Source organism: Ostrea edulis, chromosome 10 (assembly GCF_947568905.1).
Source record: "Ostrea edulis chromosome 10, xbOstEdul1.1, whole genome shotgun sequence".
Taxonomy (NCBI): domain Eukaryota; kingdom Metazoa; phylum Mollusca; class Bivalvia; order Ostreida; family Ostreidae; genus Ostrea; species Ostrea edulis.
In genome coordinates this window covers 5,067,639-5,085,249 of record NC_079173.1, presented here as the reverse complement: position 1 = coordinate 5,085,249, position 17,611 = coordinate 5,067,639, and the positions used below count along the sequence as shown (strand labels likewise).

General features: G+C 35.6%; 1 long non-coding RNA gene across 1 annotated transcript; it reads left to right on the top strand.

The window, feature by feature from the left end:
• The first annotated feature begins 378 nt into the window (after positions 1-378).
• Positions 379-17,272, top strand: LOC125666602 (uncharacterized). Its single transcript, XR_008799269.1, has 2 exons — positions 379-663; positions 15,987-17,272. It is a non-coding gene; the product is annotated as an uncharacterized LOC125666602 (long non-coding RNA).
• Positions 17,273-17,611: the final 339 nt, after the last annotated feature.

Genomic DNA, 17,611 nt, shown 5'->3' with positions numbered 1-17,611 from the left:
GTGTGTTAATTGGATTTTTAAAAAAATTCTTAGCGTTTTAGTTTTTGAACTACGCTTAATGGTATATGATATACAGCGTGAAGCAAGTCGTAAACTATTATTTTCAATTGAACATCAATGATTGATAATTTCGTTCGACTTTTGTATTTTAACGATGTAATTTAACTTTGAAGATTTGCACTTGATAGAAGAGCAATGATGCAGGAAATTAAAGTCCGTCAGTGGAACCGCTCGGAGAAGCTTGTCATTTAAAACAATGTACGCTACCATCTGCCGGGTACAATGCGTGCAGCCTACCATTGTTTAACCTATCCGAGCACAGTGTCCTCGTGTCTGTGTGGAATCTGAAGAGAACAGAAGAGATCTCCGGGGTTAACCTACCCACAAATCATCGGAAACTACAACCGTAGAAATATAACTCGAATCAATTATTAATAAACGCTGTTTGTTAGGCCGCTACAATACACAGACCTATATACTTGTATATATTGTAAGAGAGTGTGTTTTTAAAACACAGGGCGGTTTAAATTTGCCAGTGGAAGCGTGATATCCAGCCGGGACGAGGTGGTGGGCATTATAATAGTGTGTGATAGCTTGGACAATTATTGACGAAGAAGCAGTCTCCACGAAATCTAGATTTCTGTAAATTTTAAAACCAATCAGGTAGGACCAGTTAGAGTTCATTCACATAATAAGTAACTAATTTTACGTAGATTTCACAAAGTATGTAATAAACAACCCATATCAAGACGACGTGGAATTTAAAACGGATTACAGATATCGCTATATAGATGATATGACAGACGGATTACAGACATCGCTATATAGATATGACAGACGGATTACAGATATCGCTATATAGATGATATGACAGACGGATTACAGACATCGCTATATAGATATGACAGACGGATTACAGACATCGCTATATAGATGATATGACAGACGGATTACAGATATCGCTATATAGATGATATGACAGACGGATTACAGATATCGCTATATAGATGATATGACAAACGGATTACAGATATCGCTATATAGATGATACGACAGACGGATTACAGACATCGCTATATAGATGATATGACAAACGGATTACAGACATCGCTATATAGATATGACAGACGGATTACAGACATCGCTATATAGATGATATGACAGACGGATTACAGACATCGCTATATAGATGATATGGCAAACGGATTACAGACATCGCTATATAGATATGACAGACGGATTACAGACATCGCTATATAGATGATATGACAGACGGATTACAGACATCGCTATATAGATGATATGAGAGACGGATTACAGACATCGCTATATAGATGATACGACATACGGATTACAGATATCGCTATATAGATGATACGACAGACGGATTACAGACATCGCTATATAGATGATATGACAAACGGATTACAGACATCGCTATATAGATATGACAGACGGATTACAGACATCGCTATATAGATGATATGACAGACGGATTACAGACATCGCTATATAGATGATATGACAGACGGATTACAGACATCGCTATATAGATGATACGACAGACGGATTACAGACATCGCTATATAGATGATATGACAGACGGATTACAGACATCGCTATATAGATGATATGACAGACGGATTACAGACATCGCTATATAGATGATATGACAGACGGATTACAGACATCGCAATATAGATGATACGACAGACGGATTACAGACATCGCAATATAGATATGACAGACGGATTACAGACATCGCTATATAGATATGACAGACGGATTACAGACATCGCTATATAGATGATATGACAAACGGATTACAGACATCGATATATAGATATGACAGACGGATTACAGACATCGCTATATAGATGATATGACAGACGGATTACAGACATCGCTATATAGATGATATGACAGACGGATTACAGACATCGCTATATAGATGATACGACAAACGGATTACAGACATCGCTATATAGATGATATGACAGACGGATTACAGACATCGCTATATAGATGATATGACAGACGGATTACAGACATCGCTATATAGATGATATGACAGACGGATTACAGACATCGCAATATAGATGATACGACAGACGGATTACAGACATCGCAATATAGATATGACAGACGGATTACAGACATCGCTATATAGATATGACAGACGGATTACAGACATCGCTATATAGATGATATGACAAACGGATTACAGACATCGATATATAGATATGACAGACGGATTACAGACATCGCTATATAGATGATATGACAGACGGATTACAGACATCGCTATATAGATGATATGACAGACGGATTACAGACATCGCTATATAGATATGACAGACGGATTACAGACATCGCTATATAGATATGACAGACGGATTACAGACATCGCTATATAGATGATATGACAAACGGATTACAGACATCGCTATATAGATGATATGACAGACGGATTACAGACATCGCTATATAGATGATATGACAGACGGATTACAGACATCGCTATATAGATGATATGACAGACGGATTACAGACATCGCTATATAGATGATATGACAGACGGATTACAGACATCGCTATATAGATATGACAGACGGATTACAGACATCACTATATAGATATGACAGACGGATTACAGACATCGCTATATAGATGATATGACAAACGGATTACAGACATCGCTATATAGATGATATGACAGACGGATTACAGACATCGCTATATAGATGATATGACAGACGGATTACAGACATCGCTATATAGATGATATGACAGACGGATTACAGACATCGCTATATAGATGATATGACAGACGGATTACAGACATCGCTATATAGATATGACAGACGGATTACAGACATCGCTATATAGATATGACAGACGGATTACAGACATCGCTATATAGATGATATGACAGACGGATTACAGACATCGCAATATAGATGATATGACAGACGGATTACAGATACAGGCGCGTAGCCAAAAAGAAAGTGAAGTGTACATAAAGTACGGAAAGGGGCCGTCTAAAAGCCTGCAGTAGGTTCAGTGGCGAAGTCCCAGGAAGCTCCTGGGGTTATCCAATGAAATCACTTAGGTTTTGTGCATAGAATCAGGGTTTTTTTTGTCAATTTCCAAACCCAAACGAATTCACAAATTTAGTTTCTAAAGTGTTTTACTATGCCAACTTACCGTGTGAACTTGGACTGGCTTTACATTCATTTTACGATTTTTTGTTCGTTGTTTTTGACTGGTATACATTGTATCTGCTAAATGTTGCTGATGACAAAGAATATCCTAATCCGTCTACTACATGTATACATATATAATGTATGTAAAGTGATATTCGACATGAAGTTAATGATTAGAAATTAAACAAGCATTCTGAGAGTATTGCATAGCAGTACATAGTTCCCTACCGGAGGGAAAAATTATTGGACCGCAACAATATTCGAAATTCATTATGAGACTAAGGTTATGTTAAAAGGGAAGATTGGGAAACCAGGATAGGAATGGTTGGAAATCAAAAAACTATTCAGGTACAAAGACTAGACCAAGAAAACTTCAAAATTGATCTGTAACTTGTTATGGCAAAGCAATCATCATGATGTACAGAATATCAAATGAATATCTGTAAGCACGAAAAATGTTTGGAAAACTGATAATTCATGCTATTTTTCTAAGTCCAAGGGCCATAACTTAGTGCAAAATCAACGGACCGAGACGAAATTCGAACTTGATCTGTAACTTATTATATTTACATTTGCCAATACACTTCCTTATATGACAATACTAATGAAATCGATGTTCAATTTCGTATGACATGAATTTGGCCACGTGATCAGTTTGTTCTTGCGTATGAATACAATCACCGCTTCAAAAGTCAGTTCCTGTATTTTCACCTGGGTTCTTGCTTATGCAATGCAGTGGGGGATTTAGACCCCCCCCCACTCTCGCCACAAATTTAAATAATAGAAATAGTGCGAGTAAAATTCCAGATTGGCACCCAAAATGGCTGAATATTTTGGCTAGTACTTGACTTTCACCCCCACCCTCCTTCGTAAAACCTGGATCCGCCACTGCAATGATATCATGACAGAAACAAACGCAGCAGGATATTTATACAGATTTTATTTTGTAAACAAACAAGACTGTCATCAATTTATAAAAGAGAAACATTAAACATATCATTCTGTTGTTTCATTTTATACAGTTTTAAATACCTTCGGGCGTTATAGGATTTGATCACGTGACCAAATTCATGTCATATCCCAACAACATTAAAAATGATATCTTATTTCTTAAATGGCAAAGCAATGTACCAAATATCAAATGAATACCTGCAAGCACAACCAAAAAAGTCCGGAAAGCTGATAATCCATGCTATTTTTTTTTAAGTGCAAGGGCGATAACTTAGTGAAAAATCAACGGACCACGACGAAATTCGAACTTGATCTGTAACTTGTTATGGCAAAGCAATGTACCATATATCACATGAATGTCTGCAAGCACATAAAAAAGTCCGGAAAACCGATTTGCAGGACTGAAGGACAGACAGACAGACCGCAAACCTAAAGTCCCCTTCGACTTCGTCGGTTGGGGACGAAAATGGACTTAATTTGATTAAATGAACATCACGATGCTGATTAAATTTATAGAGGGGGACTATATAATGCAGTTATTTTTGAGGCACAAATGTCAACGGAAAATATCTCTCACTCTCTCTCAAATTCTGCTCACGTAGTTGCGTACTCGCATATAGGCAGCTACGAGCCTGGCATAGCACAGTGTTGATAAAATAATATGACATTTTTTCTTACGAGCCTGACATAGCACAGTATAGATAATATGATATGACATTTTTTTCATCTTTTTATTTCATTGGAGAGGATACTGCGAAATGGTGAAAGAAAATTGGATAGCATTATTTGAGTATATCGTGTACATTGGGTTTTATTACAAAACTTGTGTAATGTGATAGATCAAAGTGTAGAATAAAAATAAAGCGGATAAATAGATACACAACAGTTTTATTGCAATTAACTTAACAGAACTAACAGCCTGGTAAATATCTAATGACAAACGACTTTTCTCACCTGATTGGCAAGACAGACAGCGAAATAAATGCACGCATACAGGAGGACATAATGAAGCTGTGTTTGATTTAGTTCATCCCTTGACCATACTTACAAATGTAATATTTCTATGTTTCTGTGGTTTTTTAATTTTATTTTTCGTGAATAATGTAGGAATGGAATTGGTATGTCTGGTGTTCGTCACCTATATGTTTAAAATCAACAAGTCTGCTAACGCCTTCCCTTTGATAAATCTTCGGTACTGGGACCACTCCGCGGTTGTTTCTCTAGGACTGCGAAATCTGGAGTTCTGAAAATCTTGATCTAATTGATTGAGAACTCTGTATTTTCATTATCATTAATTATACATTTGTATACATACATGTATAGCGTTTTATCTAATCAACACATTTACCCTAAAGCGCTTTACACGTAAAACAAACTAAAACAAAGAACAATAAATACAATGAACATAAAAAGACATAAAATAATATTACACTGAGACAAAACGTTTTTCTTTCAATGTTACAGGCTCTGATAGAAAGATTTTTGCATTGGTATAAAAAAAATTCTTAAAAGCCTGGAAAATAAAATTGTGTACATTCTATTTCAGTATTTAATCACATGATACCTCTGTCAATGTCAAATGGATTGCTACTACTAATAAACAAGAACAGGTCATGTGTGAACGCACGCGTAAGAAATCGGCCGCAGGCCATTCATTTTATTTGCTCTTTCTTCACAATTGTCTATTATCTGCAATTGAAAGGGGATTCAAACGCTGAACTGTACAAACGTAACAAAAACAAAAAAAAAAAAAAAAAACAAAAAAAAAAAAAAAAAAAACAAAAAAAAAAAAAAAAAATAACAATTAAGGATTGTTTATGACAAGTTTGATAGAAATGTATAAAAAAAAAATCCATATACAAAAACATAGCAAAAATAGTTCAAGAATTTATTTATCCTGTTGTTTGTTTTTGAGGATAACACAATGCATGGAGATAGTCTCGCACTTCAAACTCTTTAACAGGATTGGATGACAAATGTTTCCATTAGCAAAAAAAAATCTACAAATTTAGAAAGTAAAAAATTTATATTAAAGAAAATCCAGCAGCACAGGAAATTTTTTAAATCACTGATATAGTAACAATCCAAATGTACTGATATTTTACTGACTTAATGTCAGCTGCATTGAAAGAGTTGTGCATGCTTAATCATAAAATATACCGATGAGTATGTTCTCCGCAAATCACTGATACACTATATACAGGGAAATATTCGCCCCCATTTTATTTTCACCCTAGGCTTTCGCCCTTGTTGTCAGTGGGCGAATTTAAGACTGGACGAAACTGCTTTCTCCCTTATCTCTCTTTTAGGGCAACTGTGTATGTGCGAATCTAAAACGGTGCGAAACCATCAACAGGTGTAGAAGCGCGAAAATAGCACGTGGCGAAAATGACAAGGGGCGAAAATAACCCTGTATATAGCATTTGAGTCAACGCATAAAATTTCTTTCTTTCGCTATTTGTCTTTCATCTGTTTCTTCATATATTACCCCAAACCAGTACAATATATATTTTGTCAATATATTTAACTGTGCCTTATTAGGAAAGAACCGAGCATAGACCTAAATTTTGCAGCCCTTCACCGGCTATAGTGATGTCTCCATACGAGTGAAAAATTCTCGAGCGGGACATAAAAAATATACAACCAAGCCATCTATTGTGTCTCAGATTTGTTAAGCTGATTTTTGTGTAATGCTCTACGTACATAACATATTAGTTAATTAAAAGTATTTTCTTGTAAGGTGATTTTCTGCAACTATCAATTATTATGAACGAGAGAGAGAGAGAGAGAGAGAGAGAGAGAGAGAGAGAGAGAGAGAGAGAGAGAGAGAGAGAGAGAGAGAGAGAGTTTAAGTTTAAATTCCTCAAAATCTCTTAATGGCATAGATATATAGATATCAATGATTAATAAAACGTTTATTTTGTACAAAAACAAGAGAAACCTAATAAAAATACGTTAGAGATCCGCTTTTATTGTAAAGATATATATATATAAGGGAAAATTATTTATTGTCTTGCAAGACAATAATTATCTAATCACCAAAATTACACATTCATGTGCCTGATTTGGGGTTAAAAAGTGTTTGAAATAATTCAATACTGGTGTTATTACTGAAATATATAAAGCAATTTTCATTGAAATAAATCTTTGGTGACAGAATGACAGTAATGCTCCATTGAATTGTAAAACGGTCCTGGATTAAGGAGTTAAGATAAAAATTAAAAAAAAAGACATTTGAGACAAAGTTATAACATTTATTACTGTTAACCTGCGTGGTGCGTTTTCATCCTTCAATATATGATATATACAAAACTAAGTATTGCTGCAAAATTCAGTGGCGGATTTAAGGGGGGCGCAGCCGGCGCCCCCCCCCCCCTAAAATTTTCAAATCTAAGGTAAATCGTGGTATCTTGTTTAGAAAAATGTGCTACACGATAAAAGAAGCAATAATTTCTTCCACTCCCGGAGAAAAAAATCCGACAAAATCTTTTGATTTCTTGAATTACATTATCGGGAGAACTTAACTTTTTCCAACATCCCTTAAAATTTGCGTCATTTTACTAATTTCACCTTATAAAAAATTATAGAAAATAGTACAAATGACTAAATAGGAGACATATTTCAAGACCTAGAAAATCTGTAAAACCCAGACCCCCTGCCTCATCAAGTGGCGCAATCCTGGATCCGCCTCTGATTTCTACAATTGACAAAAATTAATCATGACTGGTACATATGTATTTAATTGACACCTTTCTCGGCAGAGCGTGATGGGTACAAAACCACAAAGCTAACTGATTCCTGACTTAGCGTTCACAACTAAGGGTATCATGAATAATTTGTGTTCAGATGTAGAAACACAAAGGGAAACAATGATTAGGATGCCCATGAGACGTAGCTCAATGAATTATCAAAGCAACACGCCACACTGCAATAAGTATTGAGTAACATTCTACAAATTGTCCTTAAACAAATTACAGGAATTGTTCAAGTAAATGTTCCCTGTTGGCTGCTTATTAGCCTTGCCGTTTTATTCATAATGTCTGGGATGTTTTATTGTGAAAGTATAAACAACCGAGTTATCTGGTATTTTGTATGTTACAATTATAAGCTAACAATGTAGAAATATAACCCATGATATAATCAACCTAGTCATTTATTTGTAACGTATTATGTTTTATGTAAAGTTGAGAAGTAAATACTTTTATCGAGAAATGCATTACATTGAAGCAGTGCCCGTTTGTTACTAACAAAACAACGTTTTTCATATTTATATATATTTGTATATTTATGTAATATTAGTGATCTGGCTAGGCTACCGCAGTTATATTTGATTGTTTTTATATTGTTTAACGTCCCACTTGAGCATGTTTCACTAGTATGGAGACATCACCAATGCCGGTGAAGGGCTGCAAAATTTAGGCCTATGCTCGGCGCTTACGGCCTTTGTGCAGGGAGGGATCTTTATCGTGCCCCGCCTACTGTGACACAGGACCTCAATTTTTGAAGTCTCATCCATAGGACCGCCCCATTTAGTCGCCTCCTACGACAAGCAAGGGGTACTGAGGACCTATTCTAAGCCGGATACTCACGGAACTATTAACTTTAAGAAAGAGATAATATATATATATATATTATGCGTTTCTGAAAATAAATAACAGATACACGCATCTTTAATTTTGACATCGATAAAGAGATACGCCTTCGTGGTAGAGATATCTCTTAAGGTTAACGGAGATATCTATTTAAATTAGAGTTACCTGGTATCTCTGTAACTCTAGGAGATATCATTTTACGCGAAAGAAATAATATTCTTTTGCTTCAGTTTTTTTTTTTTTAATGATTAGAAAAACGGCTTACCATACTGCAATTTGTTACATACTTGAATTTGTCAATCCGATAACTTATCATGCCACTTTATACGAGTTTTCCCGCGGAAAGTTACCGTTGGTAACGTTTCAATTTCTATGATTTACATCTAATGAATTATGTTTGATATTTTTAAAAACGCAGATTTTCAGATGCATATACTCTTTTGATCATGCTCATTCAACATATTCAATGAAGTGCACCCATTATAATTCAAAGGATTTGATTTCCCTCACAAGCACCGCGAACATAATTAGCTGCATATAAAAGTAATGGGATGAAATCAGTTCCTGACTTTGAGTTTGTTTATTTTTTTTTTATATATGGGTTACTCTGTAACCAGAAAAAATCTGTACACGTGTGGTTGTAGATAAGAAGATTCTTGAAAATATGTCAAATTTTACCCCGTCACAAAGGTCCCATGGGTGCCGGAGTCCTGAAAATTACAATTCATGTCCCCCTTATCCCAAAATGCTTCATAAATTTGAACATAAATGGAGTGGTAGTTGTCAAGAAGTTAAAAATGTTCAATTGTTAATGGGCGAGGACGGAGGCTGACCAATTGTAATGGTTCATCTGAGTTTTATTCAGGTGACCTAAACTTCAAACTTAAGTTTGATATTTTTTTTTTAGAAATCCAAGCCTGGTACCGGAACCCTAGCATCATCGGTCATGCATTTCACAATTTTAGTAGAGGAGCTTAATGCCAGTCATATGATAATCATGCAAGCATTTTGTCTCCTTGATGTCCAGGAGTTACGAGTTTTTTAAAACCTGAAACCAGGGGTCATGAATTTCAGTTTTGGTAAACGGCTCATTGCTTAATTATAATTTTGATAGTTTTGGCCACATACCTCAGGCGAAAGAGAGGTAGAGGCATGAAATTCACAACTTTTTTACCCTCAACCCATCGAATGCATAATTATACCAAAGCTGAAAATGTTCAAATGCTTACGAACGACGTACGACAACGGACGAAAATAGATAACAATCGGTCAGCTAAGTGACCTAAAAATTAATGTATTTTAGTTGTCATTTTAAATAAGAATGTAAATAATCAACAACAACAAAAAAAAAAAAAAAAAAAAAAAAAAAAAAAACCAAACAAGTAAACGGGTTAACAAGCAAAACAGCAAGCTAACACGGAATATATCATCTCTTAATGAATAGCGTTAATTGTCTCCGTCTACAAAGCGCTCATTAACTAAACCCGATACTGTAATCTCAGTCATTAAAAAGACAAGCAAACTATCTATAAGACTCTAAACAAGAACGCACAACACTGCAGCTTATATAACACTCAATTAATGAAATAAGCGATATGACTAGTAAAGAATCGATCGATTGATTGAATAAATGTGCCACTCATGTGTTTAAGTCTAAAGATCTCTGATGCATAAATACTGGCTGTATGAGAGCAGAGTCTGCAGCCAGAGCTCTTCGTACGTGTTAAATACTGGCCGTATGAGAGCAGAGTCTGCAGCCAGCGCTCTCCGTACGTGTTAAAGAAATCTGAATTTCTTTATTGAATTATTGATGACGTAACAAATGAAATAACAATAGATCACACGCTGATTTCCGATTAATTAGTTCATTATCTGACTTCCGCTTAATTAGTACATTATCTGACAGAAAACAACAAGCTTGGATAATAATCAGTGGATTTTACATTCTAACATGATTTTTGCAATGGATTTTTTTTTATAGAAATATAATGAGGTTCATCTGAAAACCACTTGCAACGACATTGCAACACCACCCTAAACAATATTATTATACCTCAGTATGAAAATTCTATGCAACGCGTAATCTGATTGGTCTAGACAGTCACGTGCCAGGGAAGACAAAACTTCATATCTCCCTCTCAAACATCATATCTCCCTATCTTATTATATACTTTCAATTTCATCTCTTCTTTTTTCTTTAAAAGTTTGCGGGCATATATCACACGATATATGCCCGGAAACATTCCGGTCCGCAAACATTACGTCACAATCAAATTTCTACGCCGTTAATTTTCTAATTTTTCATCTTTTACTCAGTTAAACCGATAAAGTTATTGTTAAAAATAAAATTATTGTTAGTTTCTAAATGAAATTGAAAGTATATAATAAAAAGGTTATACACTTCGTATGGGAAATATGACGACCTCGTTTTTTGTCGCGAACGGACCTCGCAAGCTCGGTCCGTCTACGCCCCAAAAAACTCGGTCGTCATATTTTCCCATACAAAGTCTATAACCTATAAATATTTCCCCTAGGGCAGCTTCGTGCATTTTCCATAAATCTAACGTCAAAGTAGACGAAGTGTATTGTGACGTCACAATAAGTCCGAGTCATTCTACTTTCATAGTTCGTAAGGCACAAAATATGCGGGTCTCTGATATACAGTTTTAAAATCGACTGATTTTGGTTGATATAAAAACATGCAAGTAAATCAGCATTCAAGGAGAATGGAAATACAAAAACTGGTTATCATATCACTGTGTTTCGCTGTTTGTACCTTCTATATATACGTTGACGGCGCGGTGTTACTGTTAGGGCGATCTCAGCTACATACATGTAGGCTACGATGTATAGATAAGTAAACGCCAATCTCAAATACAATTTTGTAGTTTTGTTTTGTTTCGGTATAATAAACAATTTATTGCATGAATGTTCGAGAGATATGAAGATTTATTCACCCAAGAAAAATCATATTCCCCTCGGGGAATATGATTTTTCTTGGGTGAATAAATCTTCATATCTCCCTCACTATCATGCAATAAATGTATAACGTTGACGTAATAATACCCATACAACCACTTACAATGAAGCGTATTTTCCTATTCCATGGCTGTTTCAAATTGTTAACTGACAAGCATGTACAGTTCTACAAAATAGGATATTGCAATGGCACTTTTGATTGATTCATGGATTGGTTGTATATTGTTTAACGCCCCTCTCTAAAATATTACACTCATGGGGGACCATTGCCGATGAAGGGCTGCAAAATTTAAGCCTATGCTCGACGCTTACGGTCTTTGAGCAGGGAGGGATCTTTATCGTGCCACACCTGCTGTGACAGGGACCTCGGTTTTTGCGGTCTCATCCGAAGAACCACCCCATTTTGTCGCCTCTTACGACAAGCAAGGAGTACTGAGGACCTATTCTAACCCAGACCCCCACGGGATTAACAATGGCACTTTTGACATAAATCCCATATACACTGTACATCTAATGTGAAGATATAAGCATTAAAACATCTGTTATGCTATAGCATGCCGATTGTTAGGCCGTTCTTGGCACACTGATTTTGACTACGGATAACTCCGTTTACAATTGTATCTGATCAAGATATAGGGCTCACGGCGGGTGTGACCGGTCGACAGGGGATACTTACTCCTCCTAGGCACCTGATCCCACCTCTGGTATAACAAGGGGTACGTGTTTGCCCAACTCTCTATTTTGTATTGCTTGTAGGAATTATGAGATTGATCACCGTTCGTTATCTTTGCATTACATGTACTATGTATATATATATATATATATATATATATATATATATATATATAAATCTTCATACCCATTTTCCCCGTGGGGTACAGATTCACAATACACAGGGATACTTACTTAACACCATGATTAATCATGGTCCTGTTGTTCTTAAAAGAATATTCTAGAACATATTTCCGTTACATCTGTGTGTAAAACTTTGATCTCCTATTGTGACCCCACCCTACTCTCGGGGACCATTTGTACAAACGTAAATTTACTGTCAGGAAGCTCAGCTTTTTTTTTTTTTTTAGCCCAGTGGTTCTTAATTGAAAATATGTTTTTTAAGTTACCCCACCCTATTTGCTGCTTTTTCTTGATTATCTACCCTTGGAAGGGGACAGGACCCTTCATTTGAACAAACTGTAATCACCCAAGGATTATATGTACCAAGTTTAATTGGTTCCGGAGATGTAAATGTGAAAAGTTTAAAGACAGACGGACGGGCGAACAACTGACTTAAGCTTTCACCTCAGGTGAGCTAAAATTGAATTTCATTAGGGTTTGAACCGCGATGCTTTACACCGTCATACCTAAACAATGCTAGCGCTTTTCGAGCCTTAATGAAACGTAAGTTGGCGTACAGCATTGTTCAAACTTAAGGGAGTTGCGTCGGTAGGGATTGTTCGTTCGCCCAGCGCCTGCATTATCTAGAACAAATGAGAAATGACCTTAAAAACCGAGGTTACGTGTTATGTAAGCGTTGGCATGATAAAAAGCCCAAAGCGCCAGGCATATAGATTAAAAAATGACACTTCCCTGACAGATCGTGATGACTTTATGTGAGTGAACAATTCTAGAATGGGATGTAAATCAAGAGACAAATATTCTTGTTTTGCCGTTTTGTGAGTGAATGCGAGATGTTGTACTTGGAGGCTGCGTTTTACTATAGCATTCGTACAAATATCAATTATTGAACAAAACAGAATAATGTTAAATGGTAACTATAGACAGTAAAACAAAATAGTGGTTTAATGATTGACCATGTTGAATGATAACATGAATGAAAACAAAACAATAGTTCCCTGGAGCGCAAATCAATATGATTGGTTCCACGTGGCGATTTAAAGCTTGCACGTGACGTATTACGTAAAAGACGAATGACGCGTTTTATAAATCACTGTACCGATGGCAATGTAACTGTGTCCAATCCTAATACAAATGAACTACATGCACTTTTTGAAAGAAAAGAAGAAAAAAAAACACGCTTGTATTGTAAGAAATAAAAATATTTTGTAAGACTTTAAACACCTGTTTGTGAAACCTGCGGCAATAGATGGTTATATTCATTAACCATTCAGCAGCGTTGTCAGTTGCTAAACAAGGTGATTTTAATGCAAAACATCAAATTTATCTGCTACAATTTCACGCATTCTAAACTATTACCAAGGAAACACACAGGAAGTGTAATATGTCATCTCTTATATAAAAATGGAAGGGAAAAAAACCAATTTTAAATACTCACTTTAATAAATAAAAAAGAAAACCCATTATTGTGATCATTAATGGAAGAACAATGACTTTCAAAAATTAGAAATATGAAATATTGAAGTTTTAAGTGGATTATATAATAAACACATTATTTGAAAAAAAATATCTGAATGAAATGCAGGTATTTAGAAATTCAAGTGTGATTGATACATCTTCCGATTCAATGATTAATGATTATGTTTTTAAACACATAAAATGTCATCATCAGGAGATTTTGCATGCGCTTTTCATAGGTTTTTATTCTCCATCGTCAACGTCCCATATTTATGTAGCAATATTCCATTATCACCTGAATATGGTGTTTATATCTCTCAACTGATTCAATATTCTGCGTATGATCAGTTTATATTTACATTTGCAACTGTTTTCTCCTACATAACACTATTACGAGCAATACGTATTTATTTCTGGATAAATCTACTACGGGGTCAACAGAGGTCACGGCTGTGCGTATGAACATTTGTTAAAAGTAGGTAACAGGTACTACTTTTACTAAGGCAATACACATCTAGCAATCGCTCTCACTTACTACAGAAATCTTTCAATAGATGAAATCAACACCACAAAATGTATTTACGGTTTCATTTGTATTCCAAGCAGTGGACTTTCATCAATAATTGATAAAAGCATAACTGTAAACAATGTCTTTAGTTACTAGCCTACTAGGCCTAATGTATGTCTAAAATTTTTAAATCGAGGCAAGCTACTGACAAACAAGTTGATGGTACAGGGGATAGCAAATAATCAGCACCATCACGTGACATAGATCCGGGGTATTAACACGATACACACCGTGTTTGCTTTCATAAACTGTGTCACTTATTAACCACATTTTATGAAGCATGTTTAATTTTTGCAATCCATTGAAATATAAAAATGTTCATATTTTCGTAATTTGCATACAATGGTACATCAACATTTCATAATTCAGTTCAGCTTCTTAAGTATCAAATGAAAGGTAAAGATAACGAACAATGATCAATCTCATAACTCATATAAGCAATACAAAATAGATAGTTGGGCAAACACGGACCCCTTTGAAAGAGACTTAATAAACTAGAGGTGGGATCAGGTGCCTAGGAGGAGTAAGCACCCCCTGTTGACCGGTCACACCCATCTTGAGCCCTATATCCTGATCAGGTAAACGGATTTATCCGTAGTCAAAATCAGTGTGCCAAGAACGGCCTAACAATCGGTACGAAACACGTCAGACAGCATTTGACCTAATGATACATGTAGATTGTATTGACGAACTAGGTCGTTATAACGACCATATAATTTGCGAAATTGTGACTTCAATCGAGACTGTTGAAACCCCTGTACCATCAACTTGTTTGTCAGTAGCTTGCCTCGATTTAAAAACTGACTATATGCAGAACAAGCTCTTACGTATCGAATCAGTTAAGATATATAAACACCATAAACAGGGAGTAATGGAATATTTGGATTTCATCTTTTGAAAGGGCAGTTGGAGTATAAGTACGATTATCAAAAGTGAAAATACAGTTATAATAAGGAGCCTTACAAACAAAGACAATGTTGTTAAGTCGCCAATTAAAAGACCGAAGTTCTCTGTAGTTAGGACCTAAAAAGGATTTGAGGTCCTTGTTTTCAACTACATCAGTTGAAAGAAGATGAAGAACAAGAACACGTTGATGGATTACGTATAAAATGGTCTACATCTAGGCACTGCAAAGTTTGATTGATAATTAAAAAGTTTGGATGAAATAGCAGATGTATAGCTGTAGGAAATACAGGGTGGATACTCAAACTTGAATTCAGTTGGAAACACACGACGGAACCCTTTTACATAATACTGATGTCTTAGAACAAACCCAGAACAGTAAACAATGATGGAGATATAATCTCGATCAGGTTTTCCGATAATTACTTTCTTGATCTGTGATAAGTAACTAAGTTGTATGGTTCAATGTTTCAGAATGAAGGTTACGGAGGACATGATAATCGGCCTGTCGACGGGATTTGCCACGTTTCTTGCTTTCGGAATTATCGTCTGCGTCTTGTGGCAGTGTTTATGCAACCGATCAGAGAAAGACGAGGACGAGGAACATGGAAAGGATGCAGAATGAAGATTGTGATAACCCGGGGGTGTATAAAAGAAGAGTTCCTTCACATTTCACTTGCTGAAATACTACTAATCTTTTTAATTACCTTTAACAGTAATTAGCGCAACGCAAAAAAGTAAATTATCACTGTTTTGTTAAAAAAAAAAGCGTGTGGTATATGGTATGAATTATTGACATTAGCTTATTGTGTTTCCGATTTGTTTTTGCACGTCTGGTATCGATTGATGAAGGTGTTTTAACTCATAAAAGAACCTTTTGTTGACCGCTGGAATAACACTTCTTAGTTAATGTGCAGTGGTTTTATTATACATCCTCGTGTATATTTCTCAATGATAATCATTAATCTATATCCATCGATTGATTTCGTCGATTTATCTGTTATTTAGACAAATGTATGATTCTCATCACGATTTTTGTGTGTAAATAATAGATGCATTTGCGGGCGCATTTCGTCATTTATAAGAAGAATTTTAAATTCCAATGCTTTCATGTAGCATTCACAACACTTTGTCAAATTTCTCTGAATGAATGAAATTTTAATGACTTTGTTTTCGCGGAATTACCTGACAATAATCGGGTTAGTTTTGGTTATCTCCTTCGTTTACTGTTTCGTTTTGTAGAAAGATATCTTTCTGGGATGTTTTAAAGCTGATTGGGGTTGATTCCGGGGGGGGGGGGGGGGGTATTAAATCTGGTAAGGTAGGATGAGGGACAAAGCATAAAACTTTCCAAATATTCCTTATCATACGGAAGACCATAACTTCAAGTTTGATGTGTCGACCAACTCAATGAAAAGCAATGTTTCCTCTCTCTCTCTCTCTCTCTCTCTCTCTCTCTCTCTCAACTAACATTGCATCTGTTTGTTAATAAAGCTATTGCATTTCCGTCTTTGGTACATGTACATGCTAGTTTGTTATATTAAATTATTTTGTATGACACATAACCTGTGAATTGATTTGTTAACTATTGATGACGTACTTGATTGTGATTCGTCGGCTTTATTTCACTGGGATGGATATATGATTGTGATGGTATAGTGATATAAAGCTGCTTTCTTTGTATGATAGAGTATGCACACTCATGAGTTGTCTCACTCCCCTACCATTGTTGTAGATTCTAAATAAAGAAAAATCCAGTTGTTAAAGACTAGTGTTTTCTCTCCATTTGATAGATATGAAAACGGTAAAGAAAACGAAGAATATTATCTCATAAATCCTTTCAAGAATACAAACCTAAAACGGAGCAAACACGAACCTACCTACTCCTGGGCACTGCAGAAATGTGATCAAGTGTCTAAAATAAATTCAAGGTCACATATTTACATTTTCAATGTTTTTGCCTTTGATATCTTTAAAAATTGTAATGGTAGATATTTCTTCATGGACGCCTTGTAGTTATAAGTTGTGTGTGTATGAATCGTGCTAAATATAGTGCGTCAATTCTAAAGGCTGGGAACTCCAAACGATACGAAGGTAGA